Here is a 23,512-nt window from a genome sequence, read left to right as displayed (position 1 = left end):
TGGAGGATTAGAAGAAAGTTGCCGGCGGCGGTATTTATGGAAGTGAAAAGGACCTCGGAAGTCTACCATAAATAGTGATGAGGATGAATTATTATTGAAACTTGATAGAGGTTTAGATGCAAGATGTTCATTAATTCAACAGCTTTTTTTTCAAGCCTTTTGCCTCTTGTAAGTCTTTTATTAAGCCTTTTCTTAAACTTTCCAAGGCTTATTTGTTAAGCCTTTGTTTAAATGTTTAATGCTTTAAATACAAGGAAGTGGCACTTGAAGGGGTTAAGGCAGAGACCGGATACCTTGCACTTCATGAACACTAAAGTGAGTTGAGGCAGGTGTTCCTCTAGAACCACCACCCTTAGCATGCCTTTTTTCCCACTAAAGTTAAAGAAGTCATCCAAAAATATGCATAAGAAATCATTCAAATACTCTTGGAAAATCTTGGTGGTAGTCCTCTGGAAGGAGGCTGGGGCATTGCAAAGACTAAAGGGCATCATCCTGTAGGCATATGTTCCCCACTGTGTGACATGTTGTCTTGAGATGATCCTTCTCATTGATCACTACCTGGTTGTAGCACTGAACCCATCCATGAAGGAATAGAGAACATGGCCAACCACATCTTTCAGAACCCACTCTATAAAGGGCAAGGGAAACCCATCTTTGATTGTGCACGAGGGGTCTGAAGTCTACACATATCCTAACCTTGTTGGTCTTCTTTTTGGGAATCACCACTATAGGTGACAACCACTCCGAGTGCTCAATGGGAACAATGATACCGGCCTCTTCCATCTTGTCTAGCTCTTTCTTAACTACTTCTAAATATTTTGGGTTCATGCGGTAAGTGCCCTTCCTGATGATGACTAGCCGACTGCCTTCTTTTAGTGGAATTTTGTGAGTGCAAATGGTTGGGTCTATCCCTGGAAGATCCTTATAAGTCCATGCAAACACATCTTGGTGCTATTTGAAAAAGTTGGTGATTCTCTGAAGAGTGGAAGGGTTCGCCCAGACCCAAGCTGCCACACCAAGATGGGTCATGGATCCTCTGCCGTGCGTAGGTTCATCTCTCTCACCTCCTCGCGGTTAGTGGTGGGTGGAAGAGGAGTGGTGCCAAGTGCTTCTTATGGAGAGATAAGGGGTCATGGGTTGGGGTGATGTCTAGAGAGGGAAGTCACCAATACGTTCCTCCGTCCAGCCCCAGTGGTGGGTATCTCTTCTACGAGCAAGGCTTCCTCCCTAGTCTTGAGGTGCTCTACCCACCTCTCCTTGGAAGTGCATCTAGGAGGGGTTATAGGCACCTCTGATGACTCCTCTTGAGAGACCTTCTTTCTAGGTTGTCGAGAAAAATTTGGTTTCCCTAGACCTATAATCTCTATTGCTTCATGTTGGGATACTAATGCAGAGGAAGAGGACATAGTGAGCAAGAATTCTATCTAATCCGAACTACTGTGTCTTCTCAAAGCTCTTCTTCTTAAGACACCTCTTGAATGGGGTATGGGTCCAACTCTACTATGTCCACCATATTGCATTGGAACCCCTCATAGGAATTTAACCAATTCCATAGAGGTTATGGCACCTCTCCTTCTGAGCCGAATGGATCCCAAGCCTCATCCACTGGTAATCCTTGCCATTCCTCCTGCTCTTCCTTGTCACTGGTTCCTTCCCACCAGGGTAGGCATATGCAAGTTGTCTCGGCCCCAATCATGGATCACCTGAGCTACCCTCAATCAAGGTCTTCCAATGAGCAAGCTGTAGGCCCCTCGAGCTGGTTGGAGGTCTAACACCACAAAATTCATTTCAAATATTAATACCTCAAAAGTGATCGGAACTTGCTTGACTAGTCCCAAGGGCATCACTTCCCTCTGGTCTGCCACTCAGATGGCGAAGGGAGCTGGCTCAGTAATTCGGAGACCCAATACTTGCCTAGTAGCTTCAGGCATGATGTTAACACCAGAACCACCATCCACAATAATGGCCCTTGCAATTTGCGTTCCTTCTACATAGACTATCACCCTCGGGCTTTGGTGATTGGCCACTCTTGGGGCAATGAGGCATATCGTTGCTTGCTGCCTGGGGCCATCGCCCACTACTACGAGATGTGGCTTCACCCTAGTTTGTTGAAATATGATGCAAGTGAATGGGTGTGTATGGGAACAAGCCCTCAGCACAAGAGACTGTAAAAGGGAGTCTGTAATTAAGTGGGTAGTAGTGAAAAGGTGAGAAGAATCTACTGATGAGAGAATCAAGTGTAGCATGAGTGAATATAGGGGTGTGGAAAGATTCTAGGAAAAGGTGCCCTCAGATGTAGGGGAGGTGGTGCAAATCAAGGAGAAATCAGTGGGATTAGATGCTTGGCACCTTGTGGATGTAAAACCTATAGATTGAGGCATTGGCCTAATGAGAAATTGTTGGTTTTTGAGTATCCATGCCTACATGAAGCCATTAGATTAATTGTGCACTAATCTTGTATTAATCATCTTCTAATCACCTTCTAATCATGTTGATCTTTGCATTTGACCCACCATAGCCCACTCTTGCTTGCATTTCAACTTGGTTTCAGAGCCATAGCCTAGGAATCCATCTAATTTTTTAAGCTACCCTACTAATCATTAGGAGTTAATCCATTTTTTTAGCTCTTTTCAACTATACTTTGCACCCCCAACTAGTGGAGAGGGGCTTCATCCTTCAACCTTAACATTAGGCTAAAAGCTCTTAGCCACATTTAGCTACAACCCCTACGCTTCAAACCAGCGCATCAATGCGTCAAACCGCCATCAGGATCTGCAAAAAATCGTGAAGTCTAGCACCTTATTTTATGAGAAAAACTCCAAATTCACCATCATGCCTTGGAATTGGGAGCAATGGAGCTAGCCCAATGGGTTTTTGGGTGTGCTGAACATGCTGGTGATCTCAGATTTGAGAAATTCTTCAAGGAGAAGTGGCATCAAGCTCTGTATCAAATCTGAACAAGTGACTTTGGTAAAACATAGATTAAGCATTCAATGTTTGGTCAAATCTTTTATTTTTTAGCTTGATCCTCTACTAGAGTAACTTTTATTGATGAACTAGAAAGGATATGAGCTCATTTGAACTCTAAGGCACGAGATGTGCCCCCCCCCGCACCACACTCTATTTTTTGCACACAAAATAAGGGATTATTTCACTAATCAATGATTAAGTAGCACTAATCACTGCATTTTGGTGCAATTGTTGGTTCAAATTTACCATTGGGTATCTGATAATACAGATCTTTATCACTTTAGATTACAATTTGGAGATGGTTTGATATCCCAACCATTCAGTACCCAAAATCAGTGTCCCTTAGCTTTATGCAAATTTTGGTGTATTCATGCTTGTAAATTTGTTGTAATCATCATTTAACACCAAATTGGAGTTGTAAAAGGGTAGACACTGCCCTTGAATCTTGAAATGGATCAAGAGGTGCACAAGAAATAGCTAAATTTAACGAGTAGTTCCATACATGGCAAACAAAGACCATGTATTTGCTCATGAAGAAGAATCTGTGGGGGCTAGTTGAGGGAATGTCCAGAGGAGCATGGGAAGGATGAGTGGAAGAGGAGAAATGAGAAAGCATTAGACATGAACAAAAATCACACCCATGCCATGTTCCAAGTTAAGGAAGAAGGATATGCAAGGCAGCTCAATGCACTTAATGAAGCCATTACTAAAGCAGAACAGAAAGTGGTAAGCTTCCAAAAAAATGAGAACAACTGAACAAAGCACATGCTGAGAAACTAAAAGCCCTCAATAAGGTGATCACTACAAAGTCAATGAAGATAGATCAGATGTTGGTCAGCCACCATCAACAAGTGCTTGAGCATGTACAATAGTAATTAACTAGCAGCCAAAGCTTGGCAGAGGAGCAGCTAAAGTAGATTGAAGAGGCTAATGTTCAAGCCACCGCTTCTAGGATTGCAATGGAGGAAGCTACAAGAAGATATGAAGAGTTGGCCGCTGCTCAAGATGCGCGAGAAGCAGCCATCTCCACACTACCACCACCAAAGAATCCAGAATATAGGATCTAGAATGCCATCTCGCCCTCCAACAAAGATCTCAAAGAGCTAATCAATTGGATGAATTGTGCCAACTCATCGAAACGCGCCTTGGAGATAGGTTCGTTTGCCAATAACTCCTCAGGCCTCTCCTTAGACTCTAGCATTGTTTCTATCTACACTAACCGTCTCTCTTCTTCAATATGAAATTAACCTAATTGAAGACCTCAGTTTAGGAGACCTGACCCTAATTCATCAAAACACGGAAAGGGATGCAGACCCAACCATAATAATGGGAATCCTAGGGGGGATATAATTCTAACTGACCGAGCTGATATTTTCTTTTTCCCCTTACATCCCATAGTTGGTGTCACGTGCTGCAACAGTCAGACATCCTGGATGACAGTGTCGATAAAGTCAACCTGTTTCTACTAGATGATTTTCCAATGACACCGGCCAACTACGAGGTTGTTGCACGTAGCTACCAATGGGTTATTAGCCATGGCTAGACTGAAGTTTATAATACCCATCAGCATCTAAACCTATCAAAATCCACATTATATCATCCTTTTGGTATTATAAAACTTTATCAAAATATCCATAAGCATTTTGAGGCTATGCTCACTAACGTGGTTTATAATTTTGATAAGGAGCATATAGAATATCCTAATATAACCACAACTGATATACTTGACCTCCAAGAATTTATGAAAACTAACAAGCCCAGCCTACCGCCCCCAAGTTCCACAGAGGGTCCAGAAGAAACACCAGGAACCTCCATTTCTTTTACTTATCAAATGTTCTCTTCCATCTCCAATAAGTTATTAAATCCCTTTCCTAGTGTATCTCCTGCTAACAAAACTAAGGCTGATTGTATCTTCTCTCGCTTCTCTTCTATACCCGTTGATTTTCCCACTAACACTCTCGCCCCTAAAAGGAGATGCCAGCACCAACTCTATCTCCACCAAGGCCGATCGATGAGGTATGTGACCATCACCCTCAAGATGATATCTAAGCTTTTACTAATGTAAATGTTCTTGAATCTTTGTGAGCTACGAAATACGAGGGCTTCATCCATGCAAGCAACCCACTCTAGAAACCTAAACTCATGTTTAAGGTGATGATGCAAATCACACCATTTGAGCCTACTAAAAGGATCTTGCCAGACGAATACTCTAACATGGAGTCATGGCGGTGGCCTTATGTACCATACCCTCTCCGAGCCCCAATGCCAGAATTAGAAGAGCTTTTACTAATGAGAGGAGAGGGGAGCTTGTGGGAGAATGTGGCTCGTCACACCAAGCTAGCCAATCCGCACTTGGATGATCTGTTAGAGATCTGAATTGTCACATTCATGATCGGCTAATGTTTCTGCAGATGGTAAACAACACCCACCAGTGTATACAAGGACCTATACGGAAATCCAAACAGATGATACCAACCCCAACCTAGCGGATTTTGGCATACAATCGGATTGGCGCAAGGAGTATCTGATAGTCCCAGAATACAATTTTTAGTACCAGTGCTCCCTACCAACATAAGGAGTGGATCCAGTATTCATGCCAATCAAAAGACAACTCACTCCACTCAAATTCTATGAAGCAAAGCAACAAGACTCTCATGTGTGTTACAACTTCCCTCACTTCTTGCCATCCATATTCCATAATATAACAAGTCAACGACAATAATTACTCACATGGATATGAGCATAGCGCAGAATTCTAGATCTAGACATACTAGTTACCGTAAGATTCATGGAGTTGATTTTAGTCTTTATCGATCAACCAAAAGAAAGGTATGATGGATTTAAGGTAGAGGAGTTTGCTTTGACATGAACAAAGGCCCAACTGAAAGAGGTATGATGATTTATTATCATCCCCTCAAGTGTCTTTCAGGTTACATGCATGTCGCGTTCAAAGTCATGGTAGACACCAGGTTCTGGACGTCTCACTCAGCATTCTAGAGAACCCTTAAAAATCTTCAATCCCGTCGAAACTTCTACAGACACGAGTTTGGCGACCAGGTCTTTCGACCTAGGTAAAGGTTCTGATGAGGATAGAACCTACATCAGGTAGGGGGGATGTTAATCCCCTTTTGGGTTAACAAAGATGCTCCTCCGCTTGAGGACATTAATAAGTGTTATGTAAAGGCACTATAAAAGTTGTACATTTTGAAATACTGGCCACCCAAGGCCTTAGTTAGAAAGTTTTGGGCACCCAAGTGTGAATACGGGCCAAATGTATAAAAGGAGCTTCCAAAAGTGAGCTTGGGGAGCCTCAAGGGACATGAGCTCAAAGCATTGGTAAGTACCTAATGATAGTTGTTGTCTATTTCTTCTTCCAATTGTGAATGGGTAGAGTTTCTCTTGGGAGGTGCGGTAGCCCATAACACGGTTGAAAGAGCTTGCAAGAGTGAGCGTGCAAAGTGGAGGGTGAAAATCAGCATGGAGAAGCCTCAAGCAACTTAAAGAGAAGCTTAGAGCAAGCTAAAGGGAAGCATGGGAATCTAGCTGAAATCTTGGAGCAAGTAGCATATGGAGAAGCTAAAAGCATGAGGGGAGCAAGAAGCCCAAAGAGACTTTGAGCTTGGAGCGAGTAGCATGGAGCAACTAAAAGCAGGGGCGGGGTAACCACTTAGCAACCAGCAGAAAGCTTGAGCTTGGAGCGAGTAGTGTGGAGTAATTAAAAGCAAAGGGCAACCACTTTTAGTGACTAGCTGAAAGCTTGGACCGAGAAGCCTGAGGAGATCGTTTAAGAGAGCAAGAGAGGTCATTTTAAAGTTGAGAGAGAGAGAGAGAGAGAGAGAAAGAGAGAGAGAGAGTAGAAGCCTTAAAGATTTTGAAATCTTTCTATAATAAATTTAGGCTTTTAGTATCATTGAAAAGTACATTATTTTCTATGACTCGAATAAAGTGCTAAAATTGTTCGATTAAACATAAGGTTTAATTTTTAAATATTCAACGAAAAGGTGTTAAAAATTCGTAATGCTAATATTTAGTGTAGCCCATATTTATAAAATGTTAATTGCTCATATTTTAGAAATTTTTTGCATTAAATGATGGTTATATTATACAAGATATTATTAATATGTAAATAATAATAGTAATATTATTATTATTCATAGCACTTTTATTATTATTTATGGTGCTGTTAGAGGATAGCGTTTCCGCTATACATTAAATAACGCCAACACCACTAGTAGCACTAGTAGCCGTAAGACGCCTGCTGTCTAGCATAGCTTTCTCATTTACTTCAGTCCTCAGGATGAATCTCTCTCCTACATCTACACCTTAGCTTAATATTATTTTGATAAAACTCTACCTTAGCTTAATATTATTGGGTAAATAAATAGGCACAAACCACCAATGTAAGGGTTGGTGCTCAATCATGGGTCGACGGCACCCAAGCAATCATTTGATGTGCCCACAAAGTGGAACACACTACTCATGGGTCAATGGCACTCAAATACGAGCTTCTAAGTGAAATAATCTACTCATTTTCTAAGGCAAGTAGAATGCACAAAGTAGAGCGTACTAGTTACATCATGAAGGAAAAATAGAGGGAAGAAAGAACCCGTAGTAGGCATGAGGAAAGGTTGTACATTGAGGAGATGATGAACTAGAGGAAAACTAGAGGGAAGAGAGAAGCCATAGTAGGCATGAGGGAAAGATGTATGTTGAGAAGGCCATGAACCAAAGTGCATTTTATTTGATGACTCTTCATGGCCAAACTATGAGGAAGACACACTACCATGATTTTTGAGATAGGCAGACAAAAATGTTAACTCTTTAATAGTCTACAATGACCCCCTAAGGAGAAAGAGAGAGAGAGAGAGAGAGAGAGAGAGAGAGAGAGAGAGAGAGGTGGGGGGAGACCATAACTAGGGGTTTTCTATTATTTTACAAAGAGGTCTCCCCTACCATGTGGAGGGAGAAGATAATGCCTTTCAACCATGTGGCATGCAAATTTAGCATCTTATTACTAAAAAACCTTAGAGTGTCTTAGCACCACCTTTAGCAACATGACTTGGAGTGTTCTTAAAGTAAAAATCTTAGATAAAAAAGAATAAAGGGGGTATAAGAATCTTCTACTCTACTACATAGAGCTCTCCCCTTAGATAAAAAGAATATAGGGGCTATAGGCATCTTTTATTCTACTGCAGAGAGATCTCCCCTTAGAATTACCCATACTTAAGAAAATGTTTGCATTAAACAACAATTATCTATAGCCAAACATGTGCACACACAATAAACATTTGTACATTGTATTTGAGTATTAAATAAAAACTTAAACATGAATTAAAAGTTTATAAGTTTGTTCTTTCATTTTGAAGTGTGAGTTGTTTATTACTCTTATATGTGATGAGCAATATGGACAACAAAGAAATTGTTGTGAGGTGTTCTAAGGATAAAAGCCTTGGTGCTAAGTCTTTGGAACCTCAAGAACATGAGGCGAGGGGAGATAGTGGTGGCAAGTAGCTATATACGCAAAGAATCATGCATGCTGTTAAGTGATATAGATGGAAAGACCAAAGGTATGCAAAGTGGGTGCTACGTGGGAAGAAGGTGGTCATTCATGGGGGAATAAGGTGGTCAATTGAGCTTTAGAAATGCTACTTCACTTGATCGATAGCACCAACTCCCAATGTGGAGAGCATGATTCATGGCATGGGTCAGTGCTTCAGTAATGAACATGGTGAAAGTAGTTCCACAAGAGAATCAACCGGGACCATTGTGACTGGCAAACCATGAAATCAAGATCGTGGAAGAAATCTACATCCACATGTTATGTGTTATGGCTCTTAGAGCAGCAGGTCTTTGTGATGTTGGTTGTTGAAAGATAATTGATGTTATAAAGAAGCAACAAAGCTTAATGCGCATGTTGATATGCTTGCAAGGTAAATATCAAGTCTTATAGTAGCTTTGAATAGGTTTGGGGCTTTAGTGACCAAAATGAATCATACATTACAAACACGTCATTGGTTTGATCTTTTTTTAAATATCGGGTGTTAATGTTATCTCTTTTGTAACTTTGGGCTCTAAGTACCAAAATGATGATGATGTTTGTTTTCGATCTCTTAGTGTGTGTGTGTGTGTGTGTGTGTGTGTGTGTGTGTGTGTGTGAGAGAGAGAGAGAGAGAGAGAGAGAGAGGAGAATATATATATAAGAATTTGATAGAGAATATCAAACTTGGCATGTACAAATAGGCACATCACATGTACCTACATACATAACAAGCACATGACTATGGATACATGCACATCACATGTACCTACATACATAACAAGCACATGACTATGGATACATGGATACACATGTATAACATATATACATATTTGCATGCAACTTATGCTTTGATGATATATTTGTAACACACGTACATATATGTATGTGATGCACTGCAAAAAATCTTGTTATTTCGTTATTAAGGTATTTTGGAGTGTAAGCGTGGATTGAGTGTTGAGGATCTATCAAAGTTACGTAATAAGAGTAAATTCTAGGTACGATACTTTTTATATTTTGTGAGAGAGTTTTTCTAAGTTTAATTTATGTTATATGTTTTTTAAAGTTCCATATATGTCTTTTGTGCATATTTTATGTGTCATACATGTTTGTGTAAGAGTTCTTTTAAGTTAACTATATGTCATTAAATTTTTTGTAGAGTTGTATGTAATGAGTGTCTTTGTGTGTGTGTGTGTGTGTGTGCACGCGTGCGAGAGAGAGAGAGAGAGAGAGAGAGAGAGAGAGAGAGAGAGAGAGAGAGAGAGAGAGAGATGTGTATATACATACATCTACATAGATAAATTAAGGAAAAGTTTTTTAGGAAAGTGGTTTCAATTTGAAACTTGGTTGGATATAAGTTTTGGTGACAATGGTAAGGTTAAGTACTTTGATGCATTCTCTCCAACAAATTTCATTGAATGTAACAATGAACGGGAGAATAATCATAAAAAGTCAAGTCTGCATGCCATGTTAGTGTGGAAAATATTTCTAATTGCTTTAATGCAAGGCTGCATAATTTTGCCCAAAAACAATGATGATATGTCAATGCAAGAGACTCATACTACAAAGAATGCATAAAGACATTGTGAAAAGATTCATACTACAGAGAATGCATAAAGACATTATGAAGAGATTCATACTACAAAGAATGCATAGACATTGTGTTGATTAGGATGAAAAGGAGAACTTAATCATCATCCAGGAGTTATCTTGCATGCATATACACATGGGATGAAAAGGAGAACTTAATCATCATCTAGGAGTTATCTTGCATGCATATACACATGGGAAAGGGCACAACACTATGTCAATACTTGAAAGATTAAAACTTAGTAGAAGCAACATTACTAAGTTTCTAGGAATAGAACTCCTTTGAGAGCGATAATGAGGGTAATAGTAGACATAGTTGATGAGGATGCAATGGTAGATAGAGCTAATGAGGGTGTAATAGTGAATGGAGCTAACAAGAGCTTGCATACATATAGACAAGGGAAAGGGCACAACACTATGTCACTAACTAAAAAATTGAAACTTAGTAGAAGTAAACATCACCAAATTATTAGGAAGAGAACTTTTTTAAGAGCAATAAAATAAGGGCAACGGTATATGAAGATGATGAGGGTGCAACATTAGATGGAGCTAATGAGGATTTATAAGAAGGGCAATAGTAAATGGAGATAATGAGGGTATTACATTATCTTCATATTTGCCACATAATAAAAGAGTGGTAGCTAATGAGGATATGCAGCCACTAGCAGTAAGACAAAAACTTAATAAGAGGGTATTACATTATCTTCATCTTTGCCACATAATAAGAGAGTGGTAGCTAATGAGGATATGCAGCCACTAGCAGTAAGACAAAAACTTCCCACAAATAGAACTTCTTTGAAAGTGATAATAAGGAGGAAAATGGTAGGAGGAGCTAACAAGGCTATGCCACTAGCACTACGATTGAAACTTAGTAAAACTAAACATTGTCAGATTACGATGCACATAAAAATAATAAGAAGGGGAACAATAAATGAATCTAACAAGGTACACATTAAGAGAATAGTAGCATAAGTAAATGGAGCTAATGCGGGTATTGCTTTAGTAGATGGAGCTAATGGGGATACTACTTCTTCATCTTTGGCCCATGATGGAAGAGTAGCAGCATGAATTAATGGAGCAACAAGGATGAAGCAACTATAGTAGCGGCATGAATTGATGGAAGAGGAGCGGCATGAATTAATGGAGCTAACAACAAGGATGAAGCAACTATAGGATCTTCCTCTTTGAGACTTAATGAGGATGCAGTAACTATAGTGTCTTCCTCTTTGCCATGTAATGAGAGAGAAGTAGCACAATGACAAGGGAGAATATTCAAAGAGTTTCATCTTGTGTCTTTGATGAAGAAAAGGAAGGTATTCTATCTATCCTTGATGGTTTCCACCTCTACCAGGTATACATGTTGCCATGTTGGCTTTGGTATATTCAAGTGCCATAATACACTCATTAGGAGGCTTCACATATGAGTGTGGATTTTGTAAAACACAATTGTGGTAGTGTGAAATGAAGAAGGGTAGAAGGAAAGTTGTTGGAAAATATTATTATAGAGGTGGACATGTGTCTCTACATCCACTCGGCGAACCACCTAAGCCATTGAGGTCTTTGTTATGTGTTGATGACACTGTAAGTAAGAAGTTTTGGGAAAATAGAGCTTACAACAGTGTGCTAGCTCTTGCATCATTGGGTGCAAGGATGGATGAAGCTATGTCTTGCAACAGTGATGTGTACAATTTTAGGGTGCATGGCAATGTTTATCACCTTATTGGTAAATTGGTTTCTGATGGTATACGTAATCATGCCCCATAATGTGCACAATTGTGTGTATTTAATATAGAGCATGAATTGCAAAATTGATTGGGTGTTATGGATGGTTTCTAATTTATAACCACTTTAACTCATGATGCATATGTTTTAATCCATATACATAAGCATTTCAATTTATGGATGGTCTCTAATTTAGAACCACTTCAACTCATGATGCATGTGTTTAATCCATATGCAAAAGCATTTCAATTTATGGGGAGAATACTAAGAGATAGTCCAAGTTTAGGGGGAAAAAAAAGATAATATGTGAAGGCAGGTCTACATCAAGGCAATATTTGATACTAACAACTACCAAGGTTGTTGGAATCACGCCTGGACAAGGTACACTCTTACTATTTGTGATGTTTTGTTGCATACTCGAGAAGGGACTTGCAAGGATATATTGAATTTGCATAGGTCTTACATGTTTTTATACGTACTTCTATTTCCTCGAGGGGAGGATGGATGACATTTGAAAATTCTTTATGTTGATGTGCCTATCAATGCACTAAAAACTAGTCAATGTGTGACTTAGAGACAATATTTTGCGTATTGGTTGCAAGTTCACATGGATACAAATGCATGCTTGTTGTGTGGTGGTGGGCGTGTTGCAACAGTTCATTGTGGATACTTATTGTAGTGCTGAGGAGTCACGCTTATCATGGATCCATAATAATCAAAGAACTTTGCGTTCCGAAGTTTATGGCAGTTTAGCAAACATGGTTAATGCACAAGAGGGCACAAATGATATTGTAACTAGCTCAACTGGATGTAGAATAGTATTGCCATCCAATTTAATTGTGGGCCACGACAAATGTACCAACTAATCGAGCTGCAATGGAAATTTTCCATACCAAGGGCAAGCTAGCAGATTTGTTCATTTTACTTTTACTTGTTATAGAAATGTGAATTGTGGAATTATTTGATATTTTATGTGGTATTTATGGTCCACTCATTTGCCACACAGTTGTGACTAGCTATGCGTGAGAGCGTGGAGCAGTGGTCGCATCATGATGGGTGGATAAGTGAGATTTAGTGTGTCTTGTGTTTTTGGTGAGGAGATCAGTGCACGGAGTAGCATGGGTGCGATGAATTTTGGCTGGTGTGCGGCCATCGGGTTTTGGTGTGCGTCGATGGTCCCCTGCCCATAGTTTCATTTGATTAAATTGCTACAATTTGAATGTAAATAGCCAAGCTTGAAGACCAAGTTTCTTTTTGATATTAATAGCCCAAAGTGGAATGTATCAAGCTATTCTTGAGCACTTGCTTTTTGCTAATATATAAATACATGCATGAGGAAGCGTGATAAATCATACATGCGGTGAGATTGAACCCACTCTTTTGTCGTACATATCTTGCTTTTTATGTTCTTCTTGTTTATTTGCCAAGTTTATGCTATAGCTATGGAGGTTAATTAACAGCATTGCTATCAGAGCTTTGGAGGTTAATTAATTCAAGCTATAATTTTGAAGAGGATGATAAGGGAGAAGACAATAGTACTGCATCGCGTCAAGAGCTTCAGGATTTCAAAAGGCTTGAATTATTTTCAAGAAATATTTTTTTTTCAAAGCGGCTTATGGTTTTGAGGGCCTTAAAAGCTGGGATGTTTATGGTGGCATTGGACGGCTCTAGTGCGATCACCACCAGAGGACCGAAACGCACCAGCAATTACAATTGCATGTCCCTTTCTCCTTGAAAGCTTGGATTTATTGCTCTTTTTTTGGTTTTCTTTTAAGAGAAGCTTTTCTCTCTTCTTCTCTTCCATGCAGCTGGCGACTTCTCTCACTAGGGTAGCTTCCATATCTCTTCAGATTCAACCCGATTGGAGTGCACATATCTGATCAACATGGCTGAAAACCCCCTTGGGTGCTCTCCTTCTCCATCTATAGGCATAATCATCTCCTTCCCCTCGTTGACGGCCCACGGCAGGCGTGCGCGATTCAATGAAGATTTTTAATTAAAGGCTTCTAAAGCCTTTAATTAAACACTTTTTAGTATATAAATATATGTATATTGATTGTGATCTCATCAAGTCATCAATTTTGAAGAGGATAATTCACAAGCTTAATTCATCGGTGCTCGAGTAACTTCCACTCTCGGTTTTCAATTTTCTCCATCATGTCGTCACATCAAGCGAAAACTTGTGTGAAACAACTCTGACATGGGTACCCCTTTGCCTAATGCTACTCTAGAACAACAAATTTATTTGTTGCAACAATAACTTCATGATGTTGAACGACGCCCATTACAAGACCGTGACAAGCAACTGCGGGGACATGGACGCTGAGGATGACTGAATTGCTAAAATTTTGTGAGCCGCGTTCGACGCTAAACAAACCCACAAAGAACAAAATATAAGTCATCGCTCCTTTACTTTTTCTCACTTTGATGGTCATAAAGATGGAAAAATTGTTTTGTCATAGTTGAGTCAATTTGATGACTACTTTGCCGGAGAAAAAATTTTCGAGCATGACAAAATCAAGTGCGCCACCAACCACATGAATGATAAAGCTGCTTTATGGTGGAACGTGCTCCGCAATAGCACTGATCGCCCTACCACTTGGGCTCGTTCCAAGAGAAGGTCAAAGAATCATTCTTACCACCTCAGTTTCATCTTTACGCGCACTACACATGGTCAAATTTCTCATGGATTGAAGGTGAAAACGTGAGTCAATATACTGAGCATTTTTGGCAATGCCTCTTACTCCTTCGCATGCTCAAAGATGTGTCTGAAGATTCACTTCAACGCAAATATAAAGACGGTCTTCAACATGGTATACAAGCAAAAATCAACACTTTGAAGCCATCTTTGCTTTACGAAGCAATTTCTTTCGCTCATGACACGGAGAAAGAGTTTCAATCTATTGCCTAGATGGTTCGCTCTTCTCAAAAGGCTACTCAATTTTGCCAACCACAAGCAACAACTCAAAATCAACAATCATCTTAGGTAACAAACAATCGTAACTTTCATAAACCTTTTGTTACTCCATGCATTGGCACTTTTAAAACACTCGTGCACCCAATTTTTCAAATAAAAATGTATCTAATGTGGCTGACTCCAATCCAAACGATGTAAATTCAAAGCCCCACCCTAGCGTACACACACCACGTGTTGATTCACAGCCCAAATATCCCATCTTTTGTTATAAATGCCATAAAAAGGGCCATAAACAGTCTCAATGCCCTTTTAAGCTTCCAATGGACAACCCTTCATCGGCAAAACTCCACTATATTGAAGAGGATAGCACTATTGATGATCTCGATTTCGCTCCAGATTGGAGTGAATATGCTCTTCAATTCGAGGTGAACAACACAGAATCTATTGATCTAGGTATGCCTCCCTCGCTACATGCTTTATTGCGAATGAAAGGTCATATAAATGGTTCTGAAGTATGTGTTTTACATGAAGATGGTAGTTCACATGAAGATGGTAGTTCACATGACTTCATCTTTGAAAAACTTGTTAAGAAACTCCAATTTGAAACTTCTCCTTCTGCTTAAGTTAAATCTGCTTTTCAAGGAACTAGGTACAATGGCACATGTGAAATAAAAGATCTCAAAATTTCTATTAGTCCTTATAAGGAAAAATGAAATTTTCTTATTGCACCTCTGCACTCCACATATGTCATTCTTGGTATGCCATTTAGACACCAACATATTCCACACATTGATTATCATACACACACTATGTCTTTCAATTTCAATAATCAATCTATCTCTTTATCTAGTCACTCTTCTCTTGAAATGTTTCCACTCATGTCTCACACACAAGCACATCGTGCATTAAGGAAACGTGAGAAAGCATGATTTATGTTAATGAAGTGGAAAAGAAAGAATCTTCTCTCTCACCGAACAACAAAAATTTTGTTTTGCTGATGACTATCCTCCCCATCTACCCCCTTCTCGTGGTGATTTAGACCATAAGATAGAACTTCTTCCAGGCATTTTACCACCTCGCAAAGCACCATATAGACGTGTCCCTTTGCACCAACAAGAAGTGCAATGCCAAGTAGTTGAATTGCTTGACAAAGGTCTCATTTTCCCTAGTAGCTCTCTGTTTTGTGCGCCTGTCTTGCTTGTGCAGAAAAAGAATAAAATCTTTAGGATGTGCATAGACTATAGAGCACTAAATAAAGTGATTGTTAAGAACCTCTACCCAATCCCTAGAATTGATTGCTTGACAAGGTCTCATTTTCCCTAGTAGCTCTTCATTTCGTGCGCCTGTCTTGCTTGTGCAGAAAAAGAATAAAATCTTTAGGATGTGCATAGACTATAGAGCACTAAATAAAGTGATTGTTAAGAACCTCTACCCAATCCCTATAATTGATGACCTATTAGATAAATTGAAAGGTGCAAGTGTACTTAGTGAAATTGACTTAAAGTTTGGGTATCATCAAATCCATATGGATCCTGCTGATATCTTCAAGACTGCTTTTCGTACACAATTAGGACATGATGAGTTCGTTGTCATGCCCTTTGGTCTCACTAATGCTCCTGCCACATTTGCATGCATGATGAACAATTTTTTTATAGATTATCAAAACTTTGTGATTGTTTTCTTTGATGATATTCTCGTTTACAGTCACTCTGAAAAAGAACACAAGGATCACTTAAGTATTGTCTTTGATTTATTAAGGGAAAATAAATTATATGCTAACCCTGACAAAAGTTATTTCTTTCAAACTAAGATAGAATATCTAGGCCATATTGTTTCGGCCAATGGTATTCGAGTAGACCCTAAGAATGTCCAGACCATTCAAGACTGGCCTACTCCTAAAAATTCCCATGAAGTTAGATCTTTTCTAGGTTTAGCAGGTTTTTACTGCAAGTTCATAAATAATTTCTCGCTCATTGCTCTCCCATTGACTATCTTGCTTTGCACGAAGATAATTTTTTGATGGGGTGACAGTCAATAGAGAAGTCCTTTGTTGCCTTGAAGTACTTATTGACCCATGCACTTGTCCTACAACTTCCAGACTTTGATCGTCCTTTCTTTTTAGTCGTCACATATGCTAGTGGATCTGGCATAGGTGCAATCCTCATGCAAGGATGACCATTTCATAGCTTACGAGAGTCGCAAGCTCAAATCCAATGAGGCCAAGTATAGTACCTATTGAGACAAAGAAGTTTTGGGTGTTGTCCATGCCCTTAACATATCGAAGCATTATCTCATGGGATCTGAGGTACTAATAAAGACGGATCAACATGCTATCAAGAACTTGTTGACCCAATCTTTAATATCAGATTGCCATATCAAATGGGTTTCTTTTATCCAAAAATTTCACCCTATGATCCAATATCAACCAGGCCGCGTTAATGTAGTTGTAGATGCTCTAAGTCGTAAACCTCTTAATGATAACCAAATTTCTGTTTGCAATTCTAATTCATTTGATGCGCTTAAACATGCTTATTTGAATATTGTGTCTGCTATTCAAGTGCAATCTTTTGATGCCATGATTGACTCATATGCTGATGATCCTGATTTTTCACCTACATGGAATGCCATACATGGTAACAATTCTTTGCAACTAAATGATTACTCTTATGCAAATGGATTTTTGTTCTTTCAAAAGCGACTTTGCATCACTGCACCATTTAGAGAACCAGCCATAACTGAGATGCATGCTCCTACATATATGGGACATAGAGGAATTCAATCCACATTAGCTGCATGTAAAGAATATTTCTTTTGGTCTGACATAAAACATAACATTGCAAAATTTGTGTCTGAATGTATTGTTTGTCAAAGAATTAAACGCCATCATGGTAAATCTTTTGGTCTTTTAATTCCCCTACCTATTCCCAAAGGTCGTCCATGGGAAGAGATTTCAATGGACTTTGTTACTGGTTTGTTGACTATGTTCTCTCATAATGACATGATATGGACCATAGTTGATAGATTTAGCATACTTTATACCTTGCAAGAAGACCCTATCTGCCCCTCAAGCTACTAAGCTATTCATTAAGTCTATCTTTCATCACCATGGCTTTCCAAAAGTCATTCTCTTTGACCGAGATGGCCGCTTTTGCAATCATTTTTGGGTTGCTCTATTCAAGAACTTAGGTTCTAAAATGGATTTTACATCCACTTTCCATCCAGAAAGCAACGGCCAGACGAAAGCTACCAATAACACTATTATGGATGTTCTTAAGTGCTCAAGAATAGCTTGATACATTCGAATTTGGGCTATTAATATCAAAAAGGTAACTTGGTCTCCAAGCTTGGCTATTTACATTCAAATTGTAAATGAAACTATGGGCGAGTGACCATTGGCACACACCTTGGCACACACCAAAACGCGCACTGGCCAAAATCCATTGCACCCACGATACTCCGTGCACTGATCTGCTCACCAAAAACACAAGACATAATAAATCTCTCTTATCCACCCATCACAATGCAACCACTACTCCACGCTCTCGTGCGTCAGTCCAACCGTGCGATAAATGAGCGTACCATAAATACCACATAAAATATTAAATAATTCCACAATTCACATTTCCATAACATATCCCGGGGTTACAAAGCAATTGTCGTCAGTTGTGTGAAATAAACAAAAGCAAGGGCGGCCAGCCTCATGCTATAGTGCTGCCTCAATCAGCGAATCGGCACTAAATCAACGTGCTACCTCAGTCTCGCGACACACTAAACTAACGTGCTGCCTCAATCAGCGAATTGACACTAAATGAATGTGCTGCCTCAATCAGCGAATCGGCACTAAACTAACGTGCTGCCTCAATCAGCGAATTGACACTAAATGAATGTGCTGCCTCAATCAGCGAATTGGCACCAAAACATGTGGAAGAACTATGACACTGCCTCAGTTGGTGAATTGGTGTCCATAAAAGAATCAACGTGAATGTGAGTGGTATGCTAGAATCAAGCGTCGGTAGTGTGGGGTAAGCGATGTTTCAGGAATCCACTCTAATTTCTCAATAGAATGATTCTTTTACTTCACCAAGTAATGATGATACACAGTGCCAGTATGGTGGTTGTTTGGTCATTGGTCAATAATACTTTTAGGTACTAGAACTTTAGAATCATCCTTAAAGAGAGGAGGAGGGTCTCAATAAACTAATGTGGAATGAGTTATGTATCTTCTAGTGAGTGGGAATGTCCAAGCGGAATGCATTTTCATTGATTTGTTGGATAATTGTGAATGGTCCATAAAATCTAGGAGCCAACTTGATCTTAGGATGCTTGGCAATATTCTTTTAGCGTCTTTTCTCTATGCAAAGCCAAACTAGATCATTTTCTTTGAATTTCATTGGTTGTCATTTCTTGTTGGCTTGAACGGTGTATTTCAATTGTGCTCGCTTAACAGATTTAGTGACTTCAGCTAGAATAGCAGCATGGTCATGAGCTAAAGTGTTAGCAGCAGCTGGAACATCACTAGTTATGGTAGAGACAGGAATGGGAAGTTTCTTGCCATAGACAATTTCAAAGGGAGCTCGACCATTAGCCGAATGGGGGGTATTTGTTGTAAGAAAATGTTGATCCCAATTAGAGGGTCGGTCAATAGTGAACCCACTCTTTTATCGTGCATATCTTGCTTTTTATGTTCTTCTTGCTTGTTTATTTGCCAAGTTTATGCTATGGCTATGGCTGTTAACTAACAACATTACTTGCAATCCCAAGTGGCAAGAGGTTTTGAATACTTTGCTTCCAAGTTAGAGTGCAAACTGATTGACCAAATTTAACAACATGAGTATTCTATCAAAAGCATTCAGATATAATGAGATGTATCATTAAAAGTGAGCTTTTTGGCAAGGTTATTAGATATATATTAGTCAGAGTTTCAAAAAAGATGATTGCCACATTTACACTCATTATGGATATTGGATAGTCACTATAAACCTAAGACCACCTAGGACTGATAGATTGGTATGTGCTGAATTGCCTGATAAGCATATGTTCCCTACTTTGCATGAGGTTATAGTACGTTGTAATATCCATGGGCCTTGTGGAGGATTTAATCCAATGCTATTTGTATGGATAAAGGGAAATGCTTAAGGTAGTTTTACACAAGAGACTTATGTGGATAAGAGTGATTATCCTGTGTATATGCATCATAATGATGGAACATCTATAAGAGTGAAGAACTATGATCTACCAGTGAGGTGTGATGCACATATAAATGTAGAAATATGCTCTACAATATCAACAGTTAAGTATCCTTATAAGTACATATATAAGGGGCATGATAGAGCAACCATAAGATTCTAGGCTATACAACACAATGATAATGTCCTTGGTCAAGTAGTCCTTGATGAAATATAAAGGTACTTGGATGCACAGTATGCCTCTGCATCAGTGGCTTGCTGGAGTCTCTTTGAATATAAGCTTTGGATCCCCCTGGCCCATCAAGAAAGAAAACCTCACCTACCTCCATGGCCACTACTTACAATATAGTATCATAAGCAATACATTGGCAATGGTTTAATGTTGACACCCTTGTACGGGATAGGTTCAATTGTTCAACCATATTAAAAGTTCTACCTTCACAAAGCAATTTGTTTCCAGGTAGAAGCTCAGAATGCATCATGTCAAATTGAGGCATCCCAGGGAAATTATCTAATGATCATCTTTGCTCGACGAAGAATCTCTTCTAGATGCATAAGAACATGCGTTTCAAGCTAATTGTTAAATCCCATTAATTTGACTCATGCATGATGACAAAGTGTATACAAAATCTTCTACCATTACCTCTCGAAACCTCTCCACAACATTTGTGGAGAAGATGGCTCGCAAAACATCAATATCATTATGAAAAGGTGTCTCAACTACAAATTAGTTTGTGATGATGATGCTTCCTCCATACGTGCAACCCATTCACTATCATCTTCCAATATCCCTCTAGTAATGCAAGTTGCCTTAAATGTAGGAAAGACACAACCATTGAAGGTACACAACTCTTCAAATGACTTTGCATCTGTTGCATATACTGAGAAGTAGATGAACATAATATTGATCACCAGAGCAGGAAGGCGCTATGAAATACATGCATACCATAGTGTTCCCTCACTTTCATTTTCTCCAATTTTTTAAAGTTGACTGAGGAAAATCAATATATAATGTATCATTTGCTTCAAGATGTTGTTCACTATAGGTAAAGAGTAGTATTTTGCCTCCTAACAGCATCGACAATATTATCATCGTATCAAAAGAGAACAATTTGACCTCCACATGCAAGCACTGTACAAAATCACTGTGCATGGACAACTTGTTGAGGTATTGAGACTTTGTAAAGCTGATTATTTGGGATGAACGACCATGATCCATCGTTATGCTCCAAAAGCATAACGATGGATCCATCCAATGCTTTTGAAGCATTGGACAGGACCTTATAACATATAATGTCTTCTCATAAGCCATTTGGTAGAAAGGTCATATTATTGGGGGGGGGGACTTCAGACATGATTTTCATGTTGTTTGCGAAGGGCAGAGGCGAGAGAGGATATTGTGGGTGAGACATTATGTCGTTCCTTTTTGTGGAATTACGTCAAAGTTCTCAAGTTGACTGAAAATATGCAGATTGTGTTAACAAACTCTTACGAGGGCAATGAGTTTAAAGAGTGGATCATGAATGTTGGAAATGGAATGGATTGCATCAATGATGATCGGATAGTGGAACTACTAACAAACATGGTTTTACAAAAATCACATCTAAGAGATTTAATCAATTGGCTCTACTCAAAGTTGACTACTACTACTACTATGGCCTATGTTGTACACTTTAGTGAGTGTGCTGTCCATGCTCCAAAAAACAATGAAGTTGATATTGTGAACATAAATACATTGGATGCAATGCCTGGCAAGGCTAGATAGTATTTGTGCAGATTCTATTGTTGAGGATGAGATTAGTTCTTTTTAATACACCACTGAGTTTTTAAATGGACCTAATCTCGGGGGAGGATATCCATCTCATTGTGTTGCTTGGTTTGAAAACTAGAAGCCGCTATTGTGTTGCTACGTAGCTTGGATCCAAGATGAGGCCTTTGTAATGGTACACGATTGATGTGAGGCATTCCACTCAAAAGTGTTGGAGGCTAAAATCATTAGTGGCACCAAAGTTGGGGAAAGAGTTTTTATCGTATGTACTGAGATACAATTACCATTCATTGTGTGGGATGGAGACAATTTCCTATGTGATTGGCATTTGGAATGATAATAAACAAATCACAAGGACAAACTCTAAGTGTGTTGGGTTTATACTTGGTCACACCTGTTTTACACATGGGCAAATCCTAAGTGTGTTGGGTTTATACTTGGTCACACCTGTTTTTTCACATGGGCAGCTATATGTTTCATTGTCTTGAGCACGATCTTCTCATGCGGTGAAGGTTTACTTGTTGATTGTCATACGAGTTCTTCTACTCCATCTGAAAGTCATCAGCTTATGACAACAACCAACATTGTTTATAAGGAGATCTTGGATGCTTGTATGCTCGATGGCCACAAGGATGGGTATGTAAATTATAGCAAATCATTACAAGTGTTAACATTCAAAATTTGCATGTTTCTTTATGTCACTTCTATTTTTTGGAGCGAGAGCTTGATCCCTTCGATAGTCACAAGAAACATTTCATCCGTTTTGTTGTTTTATCGTTTTGATAGTGGACTTTTCCATGGTCAGAGTTATGGATGAGGGCTTGGAGAGATGCGGGATTAGTGGTCCCGATGAGGAGCTAGGGGGTATACTTATTTATGAAAGAGTGCATTTCTAACATTGTCAACGACGTAATGACATATTTTACCTCTTTAGTAACAGAGGGCTCAGTCTCATATACAAGTTACTCTTTTCGGCACGAATTCTTGGTAGTGCATGATGGTGCGTGCAGCTTTGTTTGGGTCTTCGTTTGTGTCTGGTAAGGCTAACTATAATGGATTTTTTTTTAAAAAATGACGTTTTATTAATATTTATCTCTTTTGTGTGTAGGTCCATGAAAGAAAAAGTTATGCACACTAAATGAATGTAATGGAGATGCATCACCATCCTACCATGTTGGGTGTGATACATCGCCCATGCTAGAAGTGCAAGCTTCATTTTTTTCCTGATAGCTAGATCGATCCGTTGATTCCCACTATTTTGTTTTCTGGATATTGATTCTTTTTATCTAGTACGTATTAACCATGGATGACCAAGGCACAAGAAGAAGAGAGAAAAAGAAATTTTGGATTTCTAAAAAATAAGAGGAAAAAATCCCTTTGATTGATCTTTTGTATTCCGATTGACCCTTTGTATTCCAATTGATCCTTTGTATTCCGGCTTCCATTCTTGCGGTTCACTTCTTAATGTCTTTTACATACTGCAACAACGCACGGGTTGAGTACTAGTCACTACAAAGCAAGGACGTTCTTTTGTATTCCAATTGACCCGTTGTATTCCGGCTTCCATTCTTGCGGTTCACTTCTTAATGTCTTTTACATACTGCAACAACGCACGGGTTGAGTACTAGTCACTACAAAGCAAGGACGTTCTTTTGCATGTTTCTTTGGATATTGTTTCTTATTCGGTTATGTTGTTTCTTATTGTGTGTGTGTGTGTGTGTGTGAGAGAGAGAGAGAGAGAGAGGGAGAGAGAGAGAGAGAGAGAGAGAGAGAGAGAGAAGAAGAAGAAGAAGAAGAAGAAGAAGAAGCTCTTTTAACGTCGT

The sequence above is a fragment of the Cibotium barometz genome, chromosome 25 (genome assembly GCF_041138505.1).
Source record: "Cibotium barometz isolate CiBa-2024 chromosome 25, ASM4113850v1, whole genome shotgun sequence".
NCBI lineage: Eukaryota > Viridiplantae > Streptophyta > Polypodiopsida > Cyatheales > Cibotiaceae > Cibotium > Cibotium barometz.
This window is presented reverse-complemented; position numbering follows the sequence as displayed.